We start from the raw sequence: 11407 nt of genomic DNA, 5'->3' as shown, positions 1-11407 counted from the left end.
AAAAAATGGTAAAATAGTCTGAATATGTGAAATAGTTTATTGACATCTTCATAGAATTCTGTGATCAATTTTCATACCTCTTCTCAGACTAACTAGAATTTCAAATACAAAATATAGTAAATTATTTGGAAAGTTCATTCAACCAAAAAGCACACATTAAAAATGATTAAAGACACAAACAAACTTTATTTAACATTTCACGAGTCAGACAGTCTCTGTTCTCAAGAATCTAAGGAACTGCAAATGGAGGTGGAAAGCAGGAAGATTTTATAGGATAAAAAATAAAGAACAAAGAAGAGAAAAATAGAAAATATCTGATTCGCTGGGGTCACATAATCTCAATTGGGATGAGAAGAAACAGGAATTAAATATAGAGTCCTGAGCTGACTTGGTGTTTGGGGCCTGGTTGACTGGATAGACAGCATTTTTGGTCATGTGGAGCATTTGCAGGCACATGAAAGTTATCTAAGTTTCACTTTGCTGATGTGGTACCCTGAGCAGGAGTGGCCTCTTCTTTCTCTCAGAAAGTGATTTCATCAGATTCAAAGTGATTCCTACTTTGAATCATTCCTTTAACTATTCAAGAGTTTTGATTTAAAAAATATATATCAGTCTTAGTGTTGCTTCTTTGGGTCTAAATGCAGTATACAAGAGATGATATCAAGCTAGTATTCTTGGGAGCTGATAAAGTTCTTGTTATTCTTTGCTGATCCAGTCAGGGAGAGACCATCTGTTGACTGCTCAGTAACTTCATACCTGCATTTAAAACTTCTGCGAACACAGAGTTTTAGAGACAGAACAAATTATTAGTAACAAAACAATGACTATGGTTTGGAGCTCACTCCTGAACCAGGGTCCCTATAATAAGATTGTTTGTAGCTGTGTCTCCATTTCCCCTAGAAGTGTTTATCCAGTGAACTTGAAGCATTAGAAATTAGAGAGAAATGGGTGATGAGCAGATGGAAATATACAATCACCAGCATCATAGCAAATTTAACAATTAGTTGGAGGTTGAATTACCCTCCTTTGCAATGTTCTGAGATATGTAAGCAATGAAATTATCTTTTCGGTCCAGGGTAGAGAATAAAGTGGACAAAAGAATTAACTTTATGGTGTAGGAATTAGGGAAAAAAATGTTCAGAAAGGAAGAATGAAATATTTTTGAACAGACATCTTGGAAGGAAGCAGTCTACCTCAATGTCATCTATTTCTTTTCTTAGTCAACTTAATTCTGAGATCTCCTGAGTTTATACAGAATCAGATATCAGGTGGAGTCTTCTTTAGTTGTAAAATATGCACCCAAGGTTTGATACCTGGTAATTGGGAAGCACTGTCAGAAGTCAAATTTGTTGGTCAGATCCTTTTCATGAATCTCATTTTTGCAAAACTGTCAGAGTAAAACAATAACTGTCTGCAAATGACAAAAGATTAAGAAGCATCCATTGTTAAAGATCCGATGAGAGTGCTTCAGCAGCATATATTCTAAAATTGGAACAATAAAGAGAAGATTAGCATGGCCCCTGCACAAGGATGACACACAAATTCCTGAAGCAGTCCATATTTTATTGCTTCATAAAATATAAATTTCTAGCCATTGTACTGTATACCTGAAACACACACACGCACGCACACACACACACACACATGCATACATACATATATATATATATATATATATATATATATATATGTATAAGGATCTGATGAGAGTTCATTCTAATGGAATTGACAAGGAAATTTGATTATTTCTGTGACACATAACATTTTAAGATGATAAATTATGACTCATAAAATTATACTACACATATCAGAGTTTTAGGAATTTTATATAATTTCTAGAACAATTATATTAATAAAATATACTCATACCAATATAACCTAAGAAAGTTAAGCATTACTTCTTATTTGCTTATTACTTCTATTTAATCAAACATATCAAATAAGACTAATTAGTTTAACATTTTCTTTTATATGATAAAGAACAAATCTTTTAAGATCTTACAGGAGCTCTCTTGAAAATTCCGAAGTTAGTTTGAAGTCAAAAAGACTTCATTTAGACTTTGTTTTTGGAGAATTTTGTTGAAAATATCCATTTAAACAAAATGACAATTAGAGACTTCAAAGGCAGCTATAGAAAGTTATATAGCTGTAAAAAAGAATCTTACCTCTTTTAATACTGAAAAGAATGAGTTTTCTTAAGTAATCAAAACCCAGATAAAGACAATGTGAAACACAGTAAATTCTCTTAGTAAAACATAAAAATCTTCGCTTTCCTGGAAGATTACTTAAAAGTGTTTACAATTTCTTATTAAGAGCAGACTGATAATATAAGAAAACTTTTTTCTTTTAACAGAGAAAAACCAAATTGTAATTTTGCACCAGTGTACTTTTGATATTAAAACTCATGTAAAAGAAAAAAAAAAAACCTTAAATCCATTCCAAAGTTAGCTTGACAACACATAAAATTCCTTTTCTAAGATTCCTTTTCCACAGACCTTTTACAGCTTTTTATATTTTTTCAGATATTGTCCAAGATTTTTCCTTCTTTCTTATTCTATAATAATCAATCATTTTACTTTAGGACAAAATTACTTTCTTCTCTTACAACCTCTAAAAACATATCCTCCATATCTTTTTTTCCCCACCCCCCAAAAAAACACATCCTACTTTCCTTATCTATTTTTTATACACAGATGTTTAATTTCACCCTTATTATTTCTAAGTACTTTTAATTAAGTAGAGCTCTTAAACTCTTAGAATTGTCAATTTCTAGTGAAAACTAAGAAGTAAGCAACTATGGAAAGTCTGTATGCTATCATTCTGAGCTGTGACACATTTATAAATATAATTTATAATTTCTAGAAGTATACTTTTCCTCCATAAAAATATTCATTGGGCCAAAACATGTTTACTAATGGACCCAAATATCTTTACTTTTTCAGTAAAAGTCAGCCGAAAATGAATAATTATCGAACCTATGTTCGATAATTAATGTTTCAGTATTTCATCTTATTTGGAAATGATCTAGATATTCAATGAATATCTGTTATTAAACTTATCTCACCCTGACTTTAAGATTTCAAGTTACCAAAAAGATTTGGAAACTTTTTTTAAAAGTAGACATACCGTAAAGTATAATTAAGATATTAATAAGGTGAAATTCCACCTTTCTATATTGACCAGGCACTACAAAGATCCAGGAGAGCTGACTCCAGTAAAAAATTATTCCCATTCACCAGCTTCTGCCTGTTCTCTCAGTTCCCTGCAGGCTCTGGAGCAAGGAGTATCTAAGGTTGAGGCTATAGCCCTGGTATATTTACCAGAATTTGTCAAAATTTTTATTTAATTTTAATTTTAGTTTAATTTTAATTTTAGTTTCTCCTTGTCTGTTTAAGAAAACTGGTAGCGATTTAATGGAGAATCCTTAGGAGTCCCATCAGCATTGGGTGCGGGAGTGTCCCCCTTTGAAGGTAGATTAAAGGGTATTAGAGTTAGTGTGGAAGGATTTGATAATGCCTCTGAGGCTGATCTTTTTCCCAGTATCCTGGTTGATTGCAAATAAGACAATGATTTCTGGACCAGTGTTTTGATGATTGATCCCCCAAAGAGGGTGCGGCAACAGAGGTCCTGGTGCTGTCTTAGTTTTCAGGCTTGGAGCTATTGCAGTTGTAAGGCAACTAACTTGGTGGATTTTTGTTTATTGGTCTCCTCAGAGTAAAAAGGCATGTCAGAGAGAGTATTAACAGACTGAGTACGCAAGTAAAGGAAGGTAAAGGGGAGTCATTGGAGTCACGTCGGTCTTACAGTCTTGTTTCAGTTACCTCTTGGATCTTTAATTTTTCGTTAACCTTTGCAATAAATTTTTCAATGAACCTATTTTGGAATCTCGAAGCCTTTGGGAGGTTTCTGCATGCCAATGAAAATAGGTATCCCTCTCTATTTGTTGGACTTGGGACCCTTGTTTACAAGTGCACTTTCAAATGAACCATCTTGTGTAATTGGAATGTTCCCCAAAATGGCCATTGTAATTCTAGGTTGTCTTTTTTATATTTACCTACAGCTTCCTGGACCACAGTTCTTAGACATAAAATAAGTATGTGTGCCAAAATGTGGCTCACTTAGTTCTTTGAAACTTGAGGACACCATTTATTTAGCTAAGCCTTGTGTCTCTCAGAGCCACATTTACACATAAGAGGAATGTGCTGCTGTGCTGGGGATTTTGTGGTGGTTTACAGTATATCTCATTGCATTGAAATTTTCTTGAGGTTGGCAGATGACTTAGTGTTGATGTAAAACATTCTGTGACCAATTTATCCTAGCACAGGAGTCTTAGAGTGAAGTGATGTGCAGTCTAATAGCTTTTAAGAACTCAGTCCATGCTCACCAGTTTTGTGGCTATGGCTTCCCATTAGCGATAGAACTTTTCACAAGAAGATTTTCTTACAGTGGCAGATACTTTGATGGCTTTTAATATTTCCCATTATGGTTGCTTAGATTTTGATGTTCCATTGGTCAACACAGTCTGAATTTTTGGCCTTAATATCTTTCCCTAGGTCCTTCAGCAGTTTCTGCTGTGAGTTTACCTCAAGACTTTCTGAGTCCCCTAATAACTGTCACCAATTGCAGACTCCCAATTTAACTACCCAAGAACCTTTCTGGGAACTTTAACAAACCCCAGAACTTTTTCAGGCCCCAGAATCTTTCTCAGACTGTCCAAAACAAACAAACAAACAAATAAACAAAGAAACAAACACAACTATACACACTGAGTAAAACAAAGCAGAAAGAAGAGTTTATTATAAGGGTTTCAACCTGCAAGCCAGGAAACTCATGGCTATGAGAGCAATGATTTCCAAGTTGCTTGAGGAGCTAAGTGGTTTTTATAAGGTAAATACAGAAGTTAGTTGGCTTTTTCAGCTGATTGCACGGACTTGGCATTTGGGGATTGGCTGGCGTCTTTTACTGATTTCTGAAAAGAGCTGTAAATTTCTGAAACTTATGTCAACTAAGGTTAAGTTTAATTTTTCTTTAATGTGCCTATATCGGTCAACTCCATTTTAACCTCAACATAAGTGACTCCATGTTTGTATTGGTTCTACAAAATTTAATAAACCCTAGAATATTTTTATGACCTCATAACCTTTCTGGGAAATTATATATATATATATATATATATATATATATATATATATATATATATATATTTTTTTTTTTTTTTTTACTAAAATTTGTTTGGTTCAGAGAGCATCATGCAAGGAAGCAGAGCTCAAATCTGAGGACTTACTCATGGTCCTCAATAATGATAAGAAAAACAAGGAACTCAAAAGAATCAGCAGGTATATCTCCTAACCATCTGTTTGTCCTGCAGGCCATTAAGAGTCAGCTTGGGATCTCATTCCTTATAGTTAAAACTGTTTAAAATGATTAAATAAGACAATTTAGGTGATACAAACAAATTTATTTAACACTTCATGAAGCACAGTCTCCAGAGAACTGTAAGATGAGGTGAAGACAGGAAGCTTTTAGGATAAAAAAATAAAGAACAAGGAAGAGAAAAAGAAAAAAAATGTATCTGATAGATGGGGGCCAATCTTGTTTGGGATCAGAAGGAACAAGGAAATAAATAGAAAGGCCAGTGTTGGGTTGGCATTTGAGAACTGGCTGACTGGATAGACTGCATTTCTGGTCAAGAGAAGCCTTTAAAAGTTATCTAAGTTTCATTTTGCTGGGGTGGCACCCTGGGCAGGAGTAGTTCCATCTTGGATCTAGAGAGTTATTTCCACATGAATACACATACACATGTGCTCATATAAGCCTGCTCTTGAAAGAGAACTAAAAGAATAAGTAAAAAGTTCTACTTACAGACACTAAGGAAAATTTTTTTTTTATCTTTTGTATTACATGAACCAGGGTATACATCTGGAAAATACAAAGATCAACGATTTACTTTCTATCTATAAAGTTACTAAAATTATTTTAATATTGTTAGTTAAAATATGGCAATCTGATCTGGTAACATGCAACCAATATATTACATTGATAGGAATAATCAAAAGCAAATAGTAAATATGAGCAAGACTCAAATGAAATTTGAAATTGCATATGTCAGTATTTATGTAAGAGAAAGAAACAGGAAAATAAGAGTGGCAAGAATTAATACCTGATATTTTTCTTGGTGGCACAATATATGACAGAAAGTAAAATTAGTTTTTGTTGTTGTTGTTGTTGTTGTTGTTAGCCTCAGTTTGGGTTGATGTCTCAAAGATTGAGGACAATTTAATAGATGCAAAATACCCTAAATCCTAAACTAAAGAGATGATCCATGTCTCAAAGGTGAGTTGTACAATGGACGCTGCTACCTCTGGTCTTCTTAAGAACTGGAAGTTGAAAATTCCAGTTGGGAGAGAGGATTTCCAATTCCTGGCTTCTGTATTCTTTTTGGGAATAGAGAAGAGTACTTCCCTTCTTTTCTTAAAACAAATGTAGGGAGGTATTAAGACAACTATTGGACAGATTGCTATGTATTTCCTGAAGTTCAGGAGACATTTTGACTCCTGTTAGAAGATATCTTCATTGGGAAGTTGTAGATGGGGCTGCCATTTCTGTCAAGGCAGCAAAGGGAGGTTATGTCTGCATCTTATACAAGTATATTTCTCATGGACCAAATAGAGAATTAAGTAAGGGAATTTAAGAGCAATCTAAAGGAGATCTCACCTTAAAAAGATCGCCTAGAGGTTGAAAGACAGACAGATTTCTGGAAGTCTGAGGGCTGAAGAGATAGCAGAAAATTGCCATCTACAGAAAATATTATAATATGAAAGAAACTGCAATTTGATTAGAAATCGAAAAGCAGGATCCACAAATTACACGTTTGTCATTAGGAGGGTACCAACACTGAAAGACTCTATCAATCAGATAAAAACTAGTAAGCATTTTATTGTTTCTCAAGCTTCCTGCTCCCATTGTTTCAACCCAGAGGGGCCCAAAGCAGCTAACTGAGAATTAGATAGGGGGAAAGAAGGAGAAAGAAATAGCCTTTCTGGACTGCAAGCTTAATGGCCTGAGGCAGAACTAAGTGGGGTTGGGAAGACACTTTAAACTAAATTTAAAAATAAAAATTTAATATTAGAGAAAATAAAGTGTTATTTAATTACTAAAATAAAATTCTACTTGTGATTGACATGGACTAGAAAATCAATGAGACCTGCACAGAATTTTATTTAAGGGCCCCAAAGAAGAAAGTCTAGAGCATGGTTTTAAAAGGTCTTCGGAAAAATAAAATTACTGTCTGCTCACCCTAAATTAAGTCTCACTTATTTAATATGTTTACTAATATAATGCCTGAGATGTCGTATGAGACCCTAGGGACTTTCTGGGCAAAACATTGAAGAGGGGGCAAAAAGAAGAACAATATATGTGTATTGACAACATATTATGCTAATTCCCAAATTTTGAATAAGAATAGTTTTCAACATGAGTTCAAGTTATACCTCCCTTATGACAAGAAGAAAGCTGTACCTTATATTTACTCACTCTTTTGACTGTTTGGCTCTTCATTTCCTAGAATGTCATCTGCTGACAACATTGTAATGATGCCTTCTTAATATCACCACAGCATGCCCTACTTTCTTGTTCTTCGCTACTAGCCACCACTTGCCTTATAATATCCTCCATAGTCTACATATTTTTTCTGAATCATTTATTAACTCTTCTTATTTTTCCTTCTTATGACCTCTGTTTAAGCTCCCTCATCTTAATTTATAAATGTGGGTGTGAGTTAGTTCCTCCTTTTCTCATTTTAAATGCTCTCAGTATTTTAGTAAATTCTTGGATTCAACTCTATATACAGTGCACTATCCTGCTGGGAAGATTACAAAATAGATAGACAGATATAGATAGATGAGACGATAGATAGATAGATAGATAGATAGATAGATAGATAGATAGATAGACAGATGGATAGATAGATAGATAGATAGATAGATGATAGAAAAATAGATAGATCAATTAACCTCTGAATCGTTTTGACAACTTTATTAAAAATAATATTTCTTTTCTGGAAACTAACCTGAATATGGTTGAAACAGAGAGGTAATTTCTCCTGCTAAATTAAAAGATGTTGGAGAGTTTCTAGCTCCCATTTATTTACTAAAAAATATTTTTGATCACCTTTTTCATGCCAAATGTTGCTCTGGGCATATAGGCTACACATATAACGAATTACATGGATAAAACCCCTGTGTTAATGCTGATATAAGAGGAAAAGAAGACCTAAATAACTTCAATTAAATAATTAAACACATACACACAATAAAATTGTAATAATGGCTATAAGTGAAACATAATGGTGCTAAAAGACAGGGTACCCAGAAGTCCCGGAGGAGTCCTCTCTTTTGAAACTCGAAGTCTATGTAGACGTTAGACAGGTAAAAAGAAAATGGATCATTTCAAAGAAATTTATTGTCTGTGTGAAAGCACTAAGGGAAAAGAACTAAGAGCTTTAGAAAATTGTGAGGAAATGATTATGGATGAAGCAAGCATAGAAGGGGTGGAGTTAAATGACATAAGATGATGATAGATAAAAAGTTAAGAAAGGGCCAAATCATTAAGGCTTTTGTAGGTCAAGATAAAGGTTTTGAAATTCATGCTAAGTGCAGTGGATGACAACTATTGAAGGATTCTATACTGGTGAGTGAGATGATCAATCACTGTCACATTTACTGATTTTACCTCAATAATATCTTTCGAAGTGATTTTATATTTTCATTCCTGTGGCCACTACTCCCATAGCTCTAATAAATCCCCTAATGCAGGTGCTTATCACTACTTACCTGAACCATTAAACAAGACTTTTAGAAGATCTCTCAATTTAGATTCTTGTTGAAGTACAACTTTGATCATCTCTCTTTCCTATTCAGTGACTCCTCATTAGCCAAAGGATATGTTATCCTATTTCTTAGCTTGACGGTCAAAGCTCTCTATTTTTGTCCCCTCTCATATTTTACATTACAACTTGGTTAGCAAATGACTTGAACTCCTATGCATTTCCTATACATGCAACTACTATCCCTTCCTGTCATTTTCCTCACACTCTTTCCTGGGCCCTTACTCTATTCGCTATGCGTTCAAATTCTCTTTATACATGAAAATGTAATCCCAATGCCCACAAAATCTTCGGCTGACTGAAGTCAGATATTGTATCTTTCCCTCTTCCTTGTATTATAACTTCATTACTCAGTTAATTAGACAAATATGTATATAGAGTTGTAATGTGCAAGACACTCTGCTAGGCCCCTTTTTTAAAAGGATAAATATGACAAATTTTCTGGTAGTGAGAGAGAAACATGCCTTTCCAACCAAGTGAAAGGTGTATCATACAGTGTTGTAATTTGATAATTTCTGTAGTAGAAATATATACTATTAATGTGAGCTCAAAGGGCAAACACTAAATACTTCCTAGATGTGTTAGAGAAGACTATACAAAGGAGGCATGCTTCAGTAGGCCTAGAAGATAAGTTTTAGACCAAATGGGTCCAAGGGCATTTCAGAGAGTAGGAATGTCTGTTTATATCTTACCACTTCTGCATTATGCACACCCTGAGTTTGGGAGCTGGATCTACTTCTTCATATATCCAGTAGCCACAGTGTCTTGCCTTATACAGAGTAGACAATAATCTTTTTCTTGTCCAATTTCTTCAACTATAGATACAAAAGACTGGAAAGCTCACAAAATCTTCCCTGTTATGTCCTATTATATATCTTTAGGCAACTTGTTTGCTCAGTTCAAAACCAAGTTCATTGCTATCCTCATGCAACACCCCTTCTCCCAACATACCCTCCCCAAACAGATAAGTTATTGGAGGAAACACTTAATCTCCACCCCTAACATTTTCTTCTATGATCAGGGCCACTCATTAGACTTGCAGTCCTGGCTCTTATCTGTCACCACATTTTCTCACAGGTTAGGAGGAGTGAGTTTATTCAAGTTGAGTTTAGGATAAGAAGCCAGACAAGGATGACTCTGTCCTTTCATTTCTCCTGTTCCTTGAGAACTTGGCTAACTTCAGAAAACATTTGTTCTTCTCTGTTCCTACATATCAAGAGAAGACCTGGAATGATCCTATAGCAGCTCCTGAAAGCTGCCTGTGAGTTGATAGGGAAGTCTGTCTAATTCTTAAATTCTATATAAGGAAGACTCTTTCTTTCTCATTTCTACCTTTCTTTCTGTTTCGATTCCTTCCTTTTTTTGTCTTTTTTTTTTCTTTTTTGGTTTCACTGATGTAAGCAATATTCTCTAAAAGACAAAAAATGGATTTTATTTTTGTTTTTAATGCACCCTCAATTCTCACCAATACCTATAGTGGTTGTTTCATTTGAAATAAGTAACATTATCTGTGTGCCAAATTTTAGTCAGTTAATGTATTCTAGCCTCAGAAGTAAATATTTATTTTAAGTGAATGTCTTGTGGCTGTTAGTCCATATTTATGACAGTTTTAAAAAATCAATATTCTTATAGCTATTGTCTTATTGTGTGTATAAACAAAAGATGCCAGGAAAAAATTTCTTTTGTGCTCGTGCTCCATTAATTTTAGTGTTTATGTTTTCATATAAAATATAGTATTTTTAATATTAAAATAGTTACAAAACAATAATTAAATTCAATTTAAATATTCACACAGCATTAGTTTAAGTGAACTGACTCTAATTCAGGCTAAGATAGTGTTAGAATTTTTCATATTTTTGAAAGAAAGCATCTGATGGAAATGTGTTTCTCTTTATTCTTTTATTAGTTGAGATGAATATTTACATTGTGTTCCTGTGAGAAACAAGATTCCAGAAAGTTATTCCAACTTGTGTAATTCTGAGACAGAAATTTTAGAATCGTATCCTCTTGCCATCTTCAACAAAATCCATCTGCTTAAGCCTGAAGTCATTTTTTTAAGTTAAATCTAAAAAAAAAAAAAAAAAAAGATTTTAATACATCTTAAAAATTCAAATAGTAGAAAATTTAAAGCATGCTAAATTGTATGGAGCCTTATAAATAGTCTCATTTCTTTGGTGTAGTAAAAGATAACAGTCTTATTTTTATCTTTCTATAAAAGTTACAATTACATGTATATAACACATATGTACCTGATATTATTTACTTGATGATATTCCATGTCAACAGTAAATATATATTTTACCAGGTCCTATTTTTATGGGTTTCATCAAAATTGTTTTTCCTACTAGTAAAATAAAATGATATATACTTTAGAAAATCATATATTTTCAAATATTTTGCATATTTTCTTAAATAATCAATGTAACTGCAAATTATTTCTAGAGACTGAAAACACTTGTCTAGAAAATTCTTTTAAAGTGTCAAATTTAACTTACAAAAGTCTTGATTATAGAATTTCAAATT

At 33.4% G+C, this 11407-nt stretch overlaps 1 non-coding gene across 1 annotated transcript; it reads left to right on the top strand.

Moving 5' to 3' along the window:
- Window positions 1–1462: 1462 nt before the first annotated feature.
- LOC120622179 (U6 spliceosomal RNA) lies at window positions 1463–1565 on the top strand. Its single transcript, XR_005658437.1, has one exon. It is a non-coding gene; the product is annotated as a U6 spliceosomal RNA (small nuclear RNA).
- Window positions 1566–11407: the final 9842 nt, after the last annotated feature.

Source organism: Pteropus medius, unplaced genomic scaffold (assembly GCF_902729225.1).
Source record: "Pteropus medius unplaced genomic scaffold, Ma_sr-lr_union100, whole genome shotgun sequence".
NCBI lineage: Eukaryota > Metazoa > Chordata > Mammalia > Chiroptera > Pteropodidae > Pteropus > Pteropus medius.
The sequence above is the reverse complement of the archived record's forward strand: the minus strand, read 5'-3'. Positions and strand labels throughout refer to the sequence as shown.